This window comes from Pipra filicauda, unplaced genomic scaffold (assembly GCF_003945595.2).
Source record: "Pipra filicauda isolate LSUMZ 115617 unplaced genomic scaffold, ASM394559v2 scaffold58_size5111680_pilon, whole genome shotgun sequence".
Classification (NCBI taxonomy): Eukaryota; Metazoa; Chordata; class Aves; order Passeriformes; family Pipridae; genus Pipra; species Pipra filicauda.
In genome coordinates, this window is record NW_024104742.1 from 1,369,218 (window position 1) to 1,385,915 (window position 16,698).

Genomic DNA, 16,698 nt, shown 5'->3' on the forward strand with positions numbered 1-16,698 from the left:
CAAATTCAGCAACCACAGACCTGAACATAAAAACCTTTCTAATGTCTATGTGCATGCAAAGGATGTTTTGTATTAGAAGGGAAGTGCAAGAATGAAGGGGGAAGAACTTCCTTTGTTTCAGCAAAGGAAATGCCATTGTACCCCAGAAGTACTGGCTAATCCTGAGCTCTTCGGTCAGCATCCCAACTCAGTTTTGGGTCCATAATAGTCCTACCAATAGTAATTGCCCCTGCCAGATGTGACACTCAGTAAAGGAAGAGAGTGTTTAAAGCCGAGGCTAGAATTGACATACTGGCTTGTTTCCCTTAGCTTTGTTTACACTGAGGTCTCAGCTACAGGTGTGAAGTTGGCAGAGAAATAAACAAGAAGATAACTCATAAGAGAACAGGATTTCTGGTCTGCAGGAAATAAACAGCCTCTTAAAATGTGCATTTAGCCTGAAATGGACAAACTGACCCTTTTCAGCGTTTCTTGGTTCTCTGAACTGTAAATTCAGAGAAATTACCATTCAGAGGAACTTCAACACACTGAAATAATCCCCCAGATGTTGCTCTGGGAATGGACATCCCTGCTACCCCCATGGCTGCAGGAACGGCCAGGCTCAGCAAGCTCATGCCACATCTATGACTCCAGAGCCAACCTTCTGCATAACTTCCCAGCATTTCCAAGATCCAAATTCAACAGGGAGCTCGAAACCCAAAAGCTCAATTTAGGCTTTCTGCCACAGAGGTAGAAGGAAAATCCCTCTTCAAGCTTCTGAGTTCCCCTGCTCCCATGGTGGAGAGCCACAGCCTGACCCACCCCAGGGTGCCAGCCTTCTCTAGGACTCCTCCCTGCAGCAGTTCCCCAGCACATGCTTCAGAGCCAAAGAGGATCCCTGTGAACACCAGCTTTCCTTGACACTGAAACATTCCCTGAGATATTTATTTTGCTGGAAATTTTCTTACCTTCTGCAAGGAACCTGCATTTTGACAGCGTCTGAGGTGCCTGATTGGACTGATGCAGATGCTCTGACATCAGCACCTTTCTCCCAGAATAAAAATGCTTTACAAAACTCCCCATTACTTTTGTTTTTTATATGAACTAGAAATTTTAGACATCTCTTTAGTGTTTCTTTAGGGAACAACCCTTGGCTGACAGACAGAAATGACACCAAAGCCCATGAAATCTGCTTGTAACTACAGACTTCACCCTCCCCTTCCAGAAGTGCTTTCTGGATTGCTGAAAAGAGAGGCCAATCTTTTTGCCTGATGATCTCAGAAAACAATTTTTCCTCATTTGTTTGTAGAATCAGAACATGACAAAATGTTAAATGCGGATTACAGGAGAATCTATGGGTGGCAGTGGCCAGCATGATATTAAGCCCAACACTCATCCTTGAGTAGGGTCTCTTGGCTGCTGCTTGAATTCATGACCATTTACAGCATCATTCTGGAAGTCATTTTATGAAGTCTCAGAGTACAAAAAAAAAAAAAAAAGAAAATCCTGATTTATTAGGCTAGTCACTAACTTTAAAGTTGTCCCCTTCCTTTTCCAATTACAGCATGGTTTGTACCGTGGGTGGCTTTGCTAGACTGTCAGAAACAAGATAACACATTAAAAACGTGTATAGGATTGCATACAGCCTGGGTATGTCTGCATGCTAACTTGATGGGAGCCTCACAATGCCAGGAGAACTATTGAATGAAAACAGAAAATCGGAGCATACTTTCATCAGGTCACACCTTGGAAAATACCAGCATAACTTACTGTAGCTGATGCAAAAATTTTTTTGATTGCACAGGAAAGATTTAAGTTTCGGGCCATGGACACCCAGCTACTTACATTCCAATTTACTTAAAAGATATTAAGAAAGCTGAACCACCAACCCAGTCCACTTCATAACTTCAACATTTCTGGGACCCATCCCTGCAGTGCTTGGAAATCACAGTAAAATATCTTTCTTTTCAATGGATTGTTGGATAGAGCTGTGAATATTTCTCATGCTTTCTCCTATTTGAACTAAAGAAAATTCCCACTTCATTCCAAAAATATTAAGGTTGGGCCAGAAATTCATATTAAAACCTGGATCTGTCTTCAGATTTGCACTTTGCAGAGGCTGCTGCATTAGGATTGAGAGACGGGGTTACTACCCTGAGTAAACTGGAAATATCAGAAATCCAGACAAACAAACTAAATCAGTCATTTCCCGTATAATACTCAGTAGCACATACAGTAGTTTTCATCTCTTTAAAAATTAAATAACTTTTTTTCAGTTCCTGGCAGACGTGCTAGTTCTGTTTCACAGGATATCCAAAATGAGACCAAACAGCTTCCTTCCCCAAGGATTACTGAGGGGACAGGCAAGCTGGAAAAAGTGCCTCTCACTACTGTAATCCCAGCCAGGATGTCCACCTCATTTCCCAGGGTAAATCTTAAAATATAGGTCTCCCACAAAACTTCTATTAGTCCGAATCTGTTCACTGGGACTCTTGCAGAAAGTTATTTTCTTTCCAGTGGCACACAGACGAGCCTGCCTGTGCCAAACATGTCCCCACACAGGGAGCACGAGGAGCCCTCTCCTCACAGCACCGATAACCTTCCATTGCTGCCTGACCCATGACTTCACAGCATTGTTTCAGCTCAGCACTTCGAAGTTTCTCAAGTAAGAATGCTGCAACTGGAAGTTTCCAGTTTCCCATCAGCCCAGCACACATCCCTTCTATCCCTGAAAACAGCCACGCTGTTCTATCCCTGAAAAGCTTTCAGGGAGAACAGTCGTATCTTCTGGAACGATGGTATTTTGCACTCCTGGCTTTTGAACTCTGTTCCAGCACCAATTGAATCCTCAATGGTGATTTTGTGCAGTAATACATGAATTACACAGATAACTGTTTCCCTCTGTGAAAGCCATTTCTGTTACATTGTCTCCCCATGAGAATTTTTCCTACTCTGATTTTCTTTTCTTTCCTGTGTCACTGGCTATTTCCCTGTGACTCTCTGCCTTGCATGAGAATGTCTAGGCAATATCTGCCTGCTACAGTAATACCAGTGCAAGAAGGCTGGCTGATAATTCTGCAAAATAAAGAGAAAGATAATTTATTGAAATAAATTGAACCCATACATTTTACATAACTATTGTATCTTGCTGTTGGTGCAGCCATCTGCCTAGCTATAAGTTTTTACCTTTTCTCCCATCTTCTGCAAAGTTATTTCTTCATTCAAAGTAAGAACCCTTTGAAATCCTTTGCAAGGAGCAGTAGCTATATGTTACTAGGTCATCAGATCCCAATGGAGTTTATGAATACCGTGATGAATTTCAGCCCAACATCTGTCTGCTCTCTGAAACAGATGCAATTATGGAAAAAATAGCTGCTGCCTCTTCACAGGCAGACTTCTCAGTTACAAAATCCAAAATACAAAGAAAACTGACATAGCACGGTTTAATCGCTACCACATTAAATGTATCAGTCAAAATATCACGTGGCAGATGCTTTTTATGTGAAAGCAAGACAAGTTGTGGTAACGCTTCTGGCAGACAGGCAGGGGTTTTTTTGACTTTTAGAAAATCCTGCAGGCATGGTTTTGCCAACCAAATACTAACTCTGGATGACTCAAACCACAGTTCCCTTTTATCCAAGCCACTGAAGTTTGGTGGTTAGCTAAAAAGGAACTGGTATCTGAATCACCCTTAGTTTGGAGGAATTGTCAGATTAAGGTCTCAGGCGTGGGGTTTTGGGGGCAGGGTGTTCGTTGGGTTTCTGTTCCCCTCTTCCCTACAGGAAAGAAAAAGAATTCAACAACTAAATGTGAGGACAGTTTTCAATGTACTTTAAAAATATTTTAAAAATATTTTAAAAAATTGACTTTATCCTATCTTTTTAACCTTTTCAATGTCATGTGTCAGTCCGGGTACATTCTCAGTAAATTAAACAGATTTTTTCAGTCGTGTTGCAGGCCTAACTTGTACCTCACAAAATTACACAATTTTAAACTTGCCTTAGCTCCAAAAAAAGCCTACCTTGTTGCTCAAGTCCCTGTTACACATCTGCAGTTCCCAGGCCCTCTGCTTCTCCTTTTTCTTAAAGGAGGAAAAAAGAAGCAAAAGAGGAACTGTAATTTATGAGCCCCTATCCAGCCCTCTGGAACAAAACCTGCCCTCTGTGACCTATTAAAAATCTTCAGGGAAGTCTCCTCTATTCTCAGTCCAATTTCCATTTAGTTCTAAGTTGCTTTTCATCTCAATAGTTTGTCAACTTCGACAATTTCAAACACACTTGGGTGCCCCAGTGCAGTGCCTGAGTCTTTTAAATCCTCCTCTTTTCCTCAAGGGAACTGTATCCTGTATTTGGGAGGTTGCCTAATTTTTGTGTGTGAGCGTGTGTGTGTCTGCTGTATGGGAAAGGCAAGGGGAAGCTCATTTAGGCATTGAGCAACAGTGTCCTCTTCCAACATTAACTCATGAATAAGTCTATATCTTTTCCTGTAGATCCTTGCCAATCCTATCTAAACATTCTCTATCTTTGTATATTAATAACCTGCATATAACTTCCAGCCAAGTTTCACTTATGCCTGTAACACCATGCTCAGCCTGGAAACAAGCACACGGCTCTCATGAGGGTCTGTCAGCTTCTCGCTGCACTTCACAGCATTTTGGGCAAAGCACTGAGTAGGTGCACTTGCCTTGATGTTGCTGCTGCACAGTGCAGCTGTCAGCTGGGATTGTAAACATTTTAAAAATTAAATTTGACAAGTTCTTTGGTGCTTTGGGAAGAATGGGAAGGCTCTGTACATCTGCCAGTCATTCACTGATATTTAGTCATGGAAGTTTTGTGGGCAAGAAATGTGTTTGCACAGGTTTGAGACCAGGTGTATTCACTGTTTTTATTGATAACTCGGAAACAACTACTAAATAATCACTGCATAGTTAACAGAGGGCATAAAGAGTGGCAAGTGGCACAGGGCTACACTGTAAAGCACACACAGCTGAGTAACTTAAACCCATTTAAACAATATTCACCTCAGCAGCAGCTCATGCTGGGTTATGTGCAAGCCCAGTCTGTGCTCAGTGGGGTGAAGGGCTGTGGCACAGACCCTGCTTTCCACAGCCTGGACACTGCCCAGAGCACTCACAGACTATGTCAAACAGAGCAAATCTGTGGGAACATCTTGCTGCAATACCGTGGCACATGGGCTGATGAGATCCATGGCTGCATAAGCAAAGAAGGACAAGGGAAAGGACTTTCGCTCCTGTACTGCTTTGCTGAGATGGATGCTGGGGCAGCAGCTCCAGCATATTCCTAGCAGAAATGAAGACTTGGATTCAGTGCAAAGAGGTGGTACAAAAATTAATACTTTGAATAGCTAAAATAGCCCACTGTGAATAGCTAAAGCTCTAACCTTATTAAAAAGAGAAGTGACTTTATATTTTCTCCTAAAGAGAAAACAGTGGGCATTTTAATCACAAGAGACATAATGAGAGCCAGTAGCTGAAGCAGAAACCAAACAATAAAACCCACCGTGAAACTAAAAAACCAACAAAGTAGAAACAAAGGCACCACATGTTAACAGACCTGCTGGTTTCCATTTCTCATGGGTCTATCACTTTCTGGTTCCTAGGAAAAGAGAAAGAGTGCTCAGACCTCCCCAAATTACAACTGGTGTCAGCAGCCTCACTGCTTCACTAGTCCAAAGTTATGGTTATCAAGATGTCCTGACCATGGCAGGTTCTGTGCCACCCAGGTAACCTGACCCCTCCAGAGGGCTGCCTGGCTGCTGTGCAGGGGCCAACTTGCAGCCAAGCCCAGAACTGCCACCCTATAGCATACTCAGGCTTTGCCTTCCAGCAGGAAGATTTCAGGATTTGAACCAGCTTCCCTTTTCACAGCAGCTTAACTTCAGTAAAGAGTTTAGTTCCATAAACCAATGAAGCATCTTGAAATCCTTGAGCTCTCATACCTACCCCAGTTTGCCTGCTTACATTGCTTTACAGGGTGAAAGCTGTTTTCATCTAGCTGAGATCTGAGCATGTTGGGAGGTCACAGGGCGAGCAATCCCAGGCAGAGTTGGTGAGTCTGGAATTTTCTGCAGACCATATTTGGAGTGCTGCACCCCATGGCCTCGATTCTGAGACCAAATTCTTACAGGTTTGGAAAAGGTCAAGCCACCTTTACTCCTCTGTTTTCCAGAAGCCCCAGTTTGAGGTTAGAAAGTAATAGATGACCCACAAGCCCGTAAACTTGATATGCTAAAAGTGGGAGTAAACCAGTTATTATCTCATTTACACATCCACTGTGGTAGTGCAGGCAGACATAACTGGTGTCAGCCCCACGGGTCCCATCCCAACACCTTATCTGTCCTTCCTGTCTTTTTCCTTCAGATTAGCTAACACTACGAGAAGAACAGTAATACAGTCATTTGATATTCAAATATGAAAGCTTACAACCAAGTCTCTGAAGTACTCTTTTGGGCTTTTTTGTTAGGGTTTCTTTCATTTGTTTTTAAGCAGACAAACCAGCAATATCTTGAAAGCCAGAAAACCACATCATAAAATTTTATGTGAAGCTATCACCAGCCTCCTTCGTTTCCTGTAGGACATATCCTGCATAGCTAGATATATTTATATATAAACTATATAGATTTGCATTATATATACACATTAAAAAAATCACTGCATATCTCCTATATGCTCTTTTAAAGTCAGTTAATAACCATATATCATTATGTTCTGTTAGAATATAGCTTTAACTCCTGCACAGAAAAAACAACATGCTGCAGTAATAACGTGATTCTGTAAACAGTTGTGGATTAACATTCAGTGACCACTGAATCTTCTCTGTGATTAAAAATCCCCACCAGCTGCCCAATCTGCTTTTGTCAGTGAACTTGCCGTCATTTTATAGCAATAAATATACAGTTTGCCCACATACTTGAGGTCAGTCATGTGCTTATGCCTGAAAAGGAGCACTGACATAACATGAGTGTTATGTGAAGGGCAGACCTGCTCCACTGCTGTGGAGCTGCTGCTGCTCACTTGCAAGGTCACCATCTCCTTTTCTTCTAGGCTAGTGACAAATCATCCCAGAAAAGGCCCCATCCATCAGCTCTGCCTGCTCAACACCCACGTTCAACCCTCTGCATCAGGTTCACCTGAGGAGGATGTGGCACTGAGGCACAGCCCCTGGACCCTGAAGCAGACCTGAGGGTGCTGGATGTTTCCAAGATGAGCCCTGTCCCAGTAAGGCACTTTGTGCAGTTCATTACATGAACCCAATTCATCAACAAATCCAACTGTTGCTCTAACCAAGAAACTTCCCAGCCTAACCCCCCAGTCAGCAGGCACCTCAACAGTTCCTTGTTCCCTGCAAACACCAGTGTTTGCTGCAAACAGGTTATACTTCAAAAACTTACCCCACTTTGATGAAAAATTCCCCAAAGCCACACAGCTCCTACTACAGCACTTCCAGCATGACTGTACTTACCAGTTCAGACAGTGTATCCCTCATCCCATAGCCAGCACCACCCTCCCAGCACCTCCAGCTCCAAGGGTGGGAACATACAACCTCCCTCCCAAAGCTAAGCTCCCTCATTAGGCAGGGACACAGCTGCCAGCCATCAGGGCTGATAGAAACAGTGAACCTAAGTGTGGCTGTTTGACCTGATTTTACATTTTGCCTCTTTGACACAACTTTTACATGTGCCCTTTTATGCAGGGACAAAGTAGGGGTGTCTTTGTACTGGGGACCTGCAGCTATCACTTGAGTCTGGCACTGCACCCAGTCTGCTGAAGCAAAAGGAGTCATGGCCTTGCACAGTGATGCCCTCCACCCTGGTCCATCGTGCTTGCCCCAGAGCTTTCCACTCTGCTGGTTTCAGGGCACCCTGGCTGTGATTCCGTGGTTATGGGGTGGGTTTAGCCAGCCCAGCACTGTTCCCCTTGGCCCTGGCTGTGCTGAGCCATTTGGGATGCAGTGGGGGTTGGCTCACCAGCCTGGCTGTGCTGGACCTCCCCTGGCGTGGATTAACACCTGTGTGCTGGATGTCTCTTCTGTAATCTGTTCTCTCAAATCAAAGGTGTTTCTCATGGTGGCTGTGAACAGACATGCTCACACTGTGGGTGCTCCCACACCTCCTCTGAGCTGCATGCTTTGTACCATCTCTTACTTTGAAGCAGCAGTAGCACTTCCATTCTTTTTTTTAGGTGTTTTTTTCTTTGATTTATATAAAATAAATAAATTAAAAATAATAATAAAAAAAACAAACCAGAAAAAACCCCCTTCATTTTATCTCTGCAATATTTGAACCCTTTTGTTCTTTTTGCTAGATTTAGGTCACCCCACAGAGACTGATTGTTTTCTTTCTTGCCCAGACATGTCCTCCTGCTCAGGCTGATAACAGTTTGCTTTACTTGTGTGTGGCTGCATGGGTTTGGGTTTTCCCTTGACATTTCTGTGAACAGTGTTGCAAAGGTCAGTAGTGTGTATCCTCATTCCCTTTCTCCTTTTGGCTTATTTTGATGATTCTCTCATGCCAATGCTGGCTGTTTCTCCAGTCATATTTAATCCCCTTCATGGCCACCTCCACTTTTCCAATGCATACATTGGCATTAAATTGCCTGTTATCCTGTCCTAATTTCCATGTTATAACTGCTGGGAAGATAATAAAAAATTATCTATTTTTTTTTCTCTTTGCCATGTCCCTTGTATTGTTTATTCTTCATCTAGACTGGGAGGGCCTGCAAGTCCTTTCATGACTATTATTTTTTCCACATGTCCAAGCTCAAACTGAGAATTAGAAAGCTTCCAGGGCTGATCCTTCCTTGGCCAGCATTTCTATTGCATTTTTCTTTTTAACCTTTTGAGAGCATTTTCTGCAGTTTTGCCTTTCTAGGTATTGATAGGAACCCGGGGGCAGCAGGGAGGACTCACAGGGAGGCAGCCCTGGGCTGACTCTGCAGCTGAGATGCGCTGAGGCTCTTTGCAGAGGCACAGGCAAGGAGAAAGGTAACTGAAACTTGGTTGCCCTTTAGGTCAGGAGGGACAATTCTAGCCTCTGTGACTTTTGAGGTCTTTTACAGCACAGCTGACTCTGGGAAGTTGGTTTGAGTGAGGAACTCCCTTCTTAAACTTTGGTGCAGTAATGATGCCTTATCCACGTAAAACGGGGGGAGTGGGGTGAGCATGGTTTTGTACTGCAGCTGGCAAACTGAAAATACTTCTGGTAACTTCCCTCTGTGTTAGAGGGAATCACAAGTTCTGCCAAGCCACATCACATTAACTAGTCTAGTTACAAAAACACAGACCCTGTAACTCACAGGTCTTTTTTTTTTGTCCTCCACAAAAGCCACTGAACCAAGTGAAGCCCAATGCTCAGCATTATTAGAGTTTTTCCTTTTAAGCCACCCAGATTAATGGAAAAAATTCTCATTCAGAGAAATCAGGTACAGATCCCCAGTGACTACACTGATCTGACTCTGGCTTTTGAGCAGTACAAATTACAGCGGAATATCATTATTAATTTCAGCTGTCCCCTGTTCTGGCAAATTAACATTCATCTCCCCAAACGGGTATCTCAGCTGGAGACCTTTATTTTATCATCTTAGTGGAAAAAATCTTCACTGTTGTCTCCCCCAAATTAGCAGTCTATGATTTCCCTGGGGAAGTCTGTCTTAAGTGTAGTGCTGACTAGTGCTTGACTAACAGGCACCAGCACATTTTTTACCTTCAACACAGACCTGAAATCTCTCACCAGGTCCATGACTGCCTGCTCAGGAGTTAGTCACTTCCTACACAGCCTATAGGGAAAGCTAAAGAAATGCTTTGTTCTAACAAAGCTTATTGTTGGTGGCTCACTGCTCACATGTACACTGAATTCATCTCACTCCATATGAAAAAGGCCCAGGCTGAGGCCAGGGGCTGATAGCAGCATCATTAAAGCCTGTTTTTTTGCTTTTGGTTGGTAAGCTCCTGAATCAACCAAGTACCATAAAATGTAATTTCTAAATGTTACAGTAAGCCTCATTGCCCAAGTCCTGCATTTCAAGTTGCCCACGAGGAACTTCTCCCATTCCACAAGGAATTGCTTGTGTGGCTCAGTGCAAAGTACTAGTTAACCATGCAATTGTCAGGAAAATGGTGTGGTGCCTGTGTGGAGTGGCTGGCGGGTCAGCAGGGATATCCCAGCACATGGCAAACCTGGGGAAAAGCAGAGTGGGCTGGGGCACGGGAGGTCAGCCCAGGGGAAAGTCTCATTCCCAGTGGTGCCAGGCAAAAACCATTTGAACACACTGAAGCTGATGATTATCTGAGGTTGTTCTGCTTCAGCTGCTTTGTAAAAACACAGCTTCCACATCACAATTTTTCAGTACTATTTAAGAAGGCAATAACTTGCTGCAAGTTAAACTGGCCCTGACTAGGTTACCTGGTCTTTAGTCTCACTCTCACATTTTATCTTTGCCACCAATGCTATTCCTGTGGGATTTTGCTGGTTTAGGGGAAGCAAGTATCAGAATTCAGACACTTTGGTGAGGTTTCAGTGCCAGAAAGGCCCAGTGGACATGTATACTGAAATGTTGTTGTATCTGCTTCCGAGGAGGTGACAGTGACAGCACTTGAAGCCCTGTGCCCTGGACCTGGCCCCAGACAGGTGTCCCTGTGCCACCCTTTGCACACCGTACCCCTGATTGACAATAATTCGGGTTTTGGGCTTGCTCCAGTCTCAGCCTCTTTGCTGAGTGAAGGGGAAAGGCTGCCAAAGGAGAAGTCCAGGCCTGGCCAATAGACATGTCCCCAAGATCAGCAACAGTGTCACAGAGAAGTGACCATGGGTTGGCAGTAGCCCATGGCAGGGTGGTGGGCGCTGCATTTCCCCATGCAAGGATTCTCCTGGCTCTGTCCCTGCACGGCAACACCTGAGATTGGTGTCAGCCGTGGCACGTGGACACAGTGGCTTCTGCCTTTCTGCCCATTCCCACCTCAACTTCTGTCACTGCCCTGCACAAACTGCCTCCCTTTCCTTGGCTCTCTTGGGGAGAGTTTGTTCTTTACAGTCTTACTGTAAAACAACAAGAGTCAGGCTTCTAAAATCAGGAAGTTTCTCTAAGAGGCTTCTGTGCTTTTGCTATAATCACTCCACATGCTCCTCTGACAATTTCCATGACCTTATTTCTGGAAAAAAAAAAAAAAAGGAAGAAAAGACAACTCCCATCATCCCTCAAGTCTCAGAAGAGCTCTGCACACAGTAAAGAAGAAGCAGAGGCTGCCAGCTCTCTATCTGGAGCTCTTCTTACACATGTTTGTTAACCCTCAGGGTACAATGGATGCTGAGAATTACTCTTTCGTAACATTTGTTTGGCTGCCAAAAAGGAAAAATGATTAGCAGCTCAAAGGTTACATTGCTGTATTTTGCAAGAGAAGCCCTTGCCATGGGCTGCCTCTCTTTTGCTGACAGTGGACGCGGTGCTGCGATGCCCGCAGGGTGCTGAGTTACTCTGCCCATGGGGCTGTGCTGCTCCAGCTCTCTGTCCTGTCCCATGTTTGTGGTGCAGTGTGGGACATCTCCACTGCTGTCCTGCAGATGCTTGTCCTCTCCTCCTCCCATGGGCAGCAGTGCCCAGATGTTGCAAGTGGCCCTCTGATGCCTCATTTCCCACTTAATCCATGTGACCATGACTAGCTTTATAAGGCACATAAAACACTCCCTGCTCCATGCAATGCTATTTCCATATCCTCTCCATGGACTTCAATATGTTAAAGACAAGATGACGAGTTTATAAGATATAGTTAATGTTTTAAGAAAGGGATTTAAAGAGATTGCTGAATTAATGACTACTGTTATTGTTTCCTTTATTAGCCTCTTATTAGCCTGTTTCCTGGGGGCAGAGCTGTTTGGATAGGATTTACCTCTCCTTGGACCCTAGGGAGCTCAGAATTTGGGTATAAATAGCTTTGGAAACCTTTTTGAGGGTTTTAGAGCAGGCTGCTGTGATCATGAGCTGCTGCTGCCATTGTGTCCAAGCAGAGTCCATGCCCTACACATCTCCACCAGCTGCTGGCATGGGCAGGTCTCTAGGCAGTGGTGGTGGGCTCCTTCCCCTCATGCACTCAGCTTCTGCCCCTCTCTACCCTGAATCCCCGCTCTGTAGCACCTCTGGGATACATTCACCCAGCTTGACTGCCTCTGCCACGTCACTTGTCTTACAGGGCCCTCATGTTTGTATTTCACAGCTGGGGAACCTGCCAAGGACATGTCAGGTCGATCAAGTTCATGAACATCCTCCTTTATTTTGCTGTCTCAGGCTGCTCTCTTTTTTCCACCATGAAGGGGCTGCTTTGAATTGTCTGTACACTACTCTATACCTACACCTGCATTCGCCTGGGCACTTTGTTTGGAGAATAGCTGAAAACTTCTGGCCCTGGATTGAAGCCTACCTTGCAGATTGGCACTGTCACATCACAGATGCTTCTTCTGTTCATTATGTTGATGGGTGAAAGCAATGAAGTTTGAACTTTGTTCAGATTTTCCCTGAGTTTGGCAGCATAACAGCCAGACCTCTGATACGGGTTCAGGCTGGTTGTTAGGTACAAATTATGTGTCAGTTCAATGTTTTCCCCCCCGTCTCCTTTTGCCAATAATTTGCTACAACACACAGCTTTCCTGTCAGTCTGTGTCCTTCCAAAGTCACTTCACTGCTGATGATTAGCTTGTCTTTTCCTGTTTCTGCAATGAGCTGCTGATCCCACAGGGAAGCATCATGACTCTCTCTGGGACAGCTCTGCCGTACCCCCAAAACAGCCCCACTGTGACCCACTCAGGGGACACTGAGAGGTTGTTCACACAGGCTGGAGCAAACTTTTTCTTTGGTTGAGACAATGCAGCCACAGAGCCAGAATGAGGCAATCCAGTTACCAGTCCAGTCCAGGGAATATTATCTACTGGTCAGAACTCCAAACTGGGGCACTGTGGGCACAGCCTCAGCTCTGCCTTTGGTTTTTGGTGGGATCTTGGGTAAAATGGATCTTAACCATATTTTTCATTTGCTAAAGGGTGGATGAAAATATTTCCCTAGAGGTGTTAGATTGATTGTTTCATGATCATAAAGCCTTTGATATCTTTTAATCAAAGAGCTGTTAAGGGTTTTAAAGGTTGTTATAATCTGTGGAAGAGATGTTAATTCACAGAACATGGAGTCTCTAATGTTATTTGGGGACTAAGTTTTAAATGCTCCCTTTTAGATGCTGACAGAAGTTACCTTTAAGCCTCATACACAAGCTGATCAGAGCACAATGTGCTTTGAAAGCTTCTTCACATCTCATTAGACCCTCTCTTCTTGAGTCATCTCATAAGAGGCTAATTTACATGAAGTCTAGCCCATGTTAGGGTCTTGATTTCTCATGAAAATATGTCTTGGTAGTAAAAGCAAAGCCCCTTGTACTCTCTGCATGAGAATCACTAATTCCCTCCTCCACATCATAAATACCAGGGCATGCTCTGAATCCCAAATAATTTGAATTTAGAGAGAAATGAGGCACACAATTCTTCCTTTGACAATTTTCATTCCCACCTCGGCTTGCCTGTATTTCTCCATTAAAAGAGGGCACCGGGGTTTTGCAAATCCCTCTATCCAGTATGAGCACAGCCTGAACTTGTGCTCTATTCTCTAGGTATTGCCCAGCCAAATATTTGAGCCCACCAAGTGATGCTGAGCACGTTGGGTACCCCACTGCCCTTGAATGTAGCCCTGTTGGTCTACCAGCTCTGCTGGGCTCGGCAATAGCTGTTGGTGTTCTCACTCCAATAAACCACTCTGAATACCCACAATGGATACTTGCAGCCAGGAGAACATTTACCACCCACTGCTGTGTATGAAGGAATTATTTTACAGTCTTAGAAATTTGCAAAACCCATCTAATATGAAGTACATTGTTTTGTCTTTGTGTTTGTCCTGAAGAGAAGAAAGCTCTTAAAACCTTGTAAAGCCAATTACACTCTATCAAAATGAATTAGAGGAGTTGTTTATAGAATACCTACCGTGAGAATCTGGCTCAGCTTGACAAACTGTATTTTTATTATTATTATTTATTTGCTTTACTGCTTGGTCTGTAGCTTTACAATGGTATTGCAAAGAAGAGAAAATGCTGATAGGTGATGTTATGCTTCTACTGGCAGTGCTGATGTTTTATATTTATATGACAAATATCCTGGCAAAGCTTGGTAACTTTTACTTTGTGTTTCCTTTTTTGAGACATTGTTTTATACCTCTTTGGAGCAGCCTTATAAACCTCTGAATTTCTCCAGTGGCACTGAAGTGATCAAATGGCTTCCTGTGGTAAGCATTGCAAAGCTTACCATCACAAATGCTGCAGGTCCTTTCTTTGGGGAAGCAAATTACTTTTCAGAACTCTGTTCTTTGTGTTTGCAGGAATATGATGTGCCATTACTTTCTATTTTCAAATTCTGCTTTCTTCCTGTAACAAAGTATTCCAAAGTGCCATATTTTTAACATTTGCTGGGTAAACTAGTGCCAAAATGGAGCTGTTTTAATCATTGTTATTTATGAAATTTCAAAAGCTTCAATGCTTCCAAGACCATGGAGGAAGGTACTTTTCTGTAGTTTTCATTATTTTATAAACAAACAGACCAATATTGATTATTTTAAATGAATATTACAGGTCAGGTACCCATTTTCCTTCAGACCCATTGGCTCCCTGACACCTTGGTGTGGATCTTCCAGCTCCACTGCTCACAGCAGTCATCACTTCTCACAGTCCTAACTAACCCATGTTGGTATTACAAAAACTGGGGATCAGGACTAATTCCTGTGGACTTTTGATAAGATCTGGCTCCTGTGTGGCTTAATTGCTTTGGACAATCAGGCTCTGGCTGTGATTGCACTGTCAGACCCCCGGGGACAGCAAACTGACACAGCACCCAGCAATGATGTGTTGCAAGAGCTGCAGACCTGATGTTAAGAAATGACATTTTTCTGGGGAACTTTGCACAGCATCCACTGAATAGTGGACAAACATGATGCATTCATGCAAGAGCTGCCATTGTCCTGTAGTCAGTGTTTCTGCCTGGAAAACCCTTGGACTCTACTCTCTTCTTCCCCTCTCTTCTTCACACTGCCCACTTATTTCTTAGTGTCCCAGTAACTTTGCAGCCCCAGCATGAACCTCAAAGGGTGCACAAGAGGGGATGGACAAAATGCTGCATGGAGGCAGAGGTCTCTTGCAGACAGTATTTCTAGCCAAGCTGTCCCATGGGATAAGCTCCCAGTTGCCCAACTGGGAGACAACGCAAAACCTCCACTGTTCTCCCATCTGTGACACAGTTCCCAGGGCAGTGTCTCTGCCAGGGCTAACATGCATTGGAGACTTCCTCTCCTGTGACCAGGACTGTGAGACCTGACAGCTGCTCTGCCATAAAGCTCAACTCTCAGTGTCCGTTCAGAAATGGACACTGGGAAAGCTGCTCGGAGCACTCCATAAGGGCACAATTCTAAAGGCTGCTGAATGCTGTGATTTCTGGCACTGAACTGCCCTTCCAGGCCCCTGCTCAGTAAAGTATTTCTCACTGAATTAAGGGGAATTTAAGTATGTGCTTATGCATTTGGACGAACAGAGAAAGCCTGTTGAATCAAAGGAACTACTGAGAGCAGAAGCCCTTAAAAATAATGATTTCTTTTTTCCCTGCAAAAGTATCTGTTATTTATTCCCAAGTCCTTATCTTGTTTATAACAAAGAATGAACAAAATTCCTTTCCCAAGGCTGGATGGTTCTGGAGCATATCCACACCAAACAGGGACAAAAATAAGCTTGATTTTAGACAGAATAAATAAGCAAATGCTCCTTAGTCTTTTGACTTCTTTCTCTCCCTTTTGTCTTTTGTATTCCTCTGTACACAGTAAATATAAGGTTTATGGCATTATCCAAAGTCTGCTGAATTTGATGGAACTCTTTCTATTGGCTTGAATGGGTTTTGGAGCAGACCTGGCGGCAAGAGTATGGCAATACCTTTATATATTCTCATTCGCTGTCTAGAGAAAGGAATGTTATTAAAATACCAGCCAAGCACACAGCTCCCAAGAACTGTCAATATTCACTGTACTTTGTTAGTTAGTTTAAAATTACCCTGTTTTCTTGCTGAACTTACTTTAGGAACATAAAATCTGCAGCAGCTGAATAGGTTTCCAATTTCTAGCTCTTTTTATAGACAACCTTTAAACCACAATTGCCTCTGAAGTACATCACACATAAAGGTAAGTATACAAACAGTAGCTTCCAAACATTACAATAAATCATATTTAAGATGAGTGTGCCCCAAATCAGAAGTCCCTGTGGTTGCAATAAGGATGTTTGCTGCTGGTGATTTTGTCACCGGGGAAGGCACAGCCTGACAAGTTGGGGGTGGCAGGGCTGCGGAGTCACCCAAGCAAGATGCAGCACCAAGCACAGTCAGGGTAGTGCCCTGGCCTCTTCCCTGATAAATCCAGCTGATAAAGCCCCCTTGGCTTTGGTGAGACAGAGGAATGCAAAATGCCCATATGCCCTTCTATTTCAGCTAATGAGGTTCACATTCTTGCCACCAAGGCCCTGATCCAGCTGCTACTCCTGCCATGAGGGATCCTGCTGGAGGGCTGCTATGGCGGTGGTTTTCACAGTGGGACAAACTCCTGTGCCACCCAAATCCCACGGATGGATGCATTTCAGCGTTTGACTG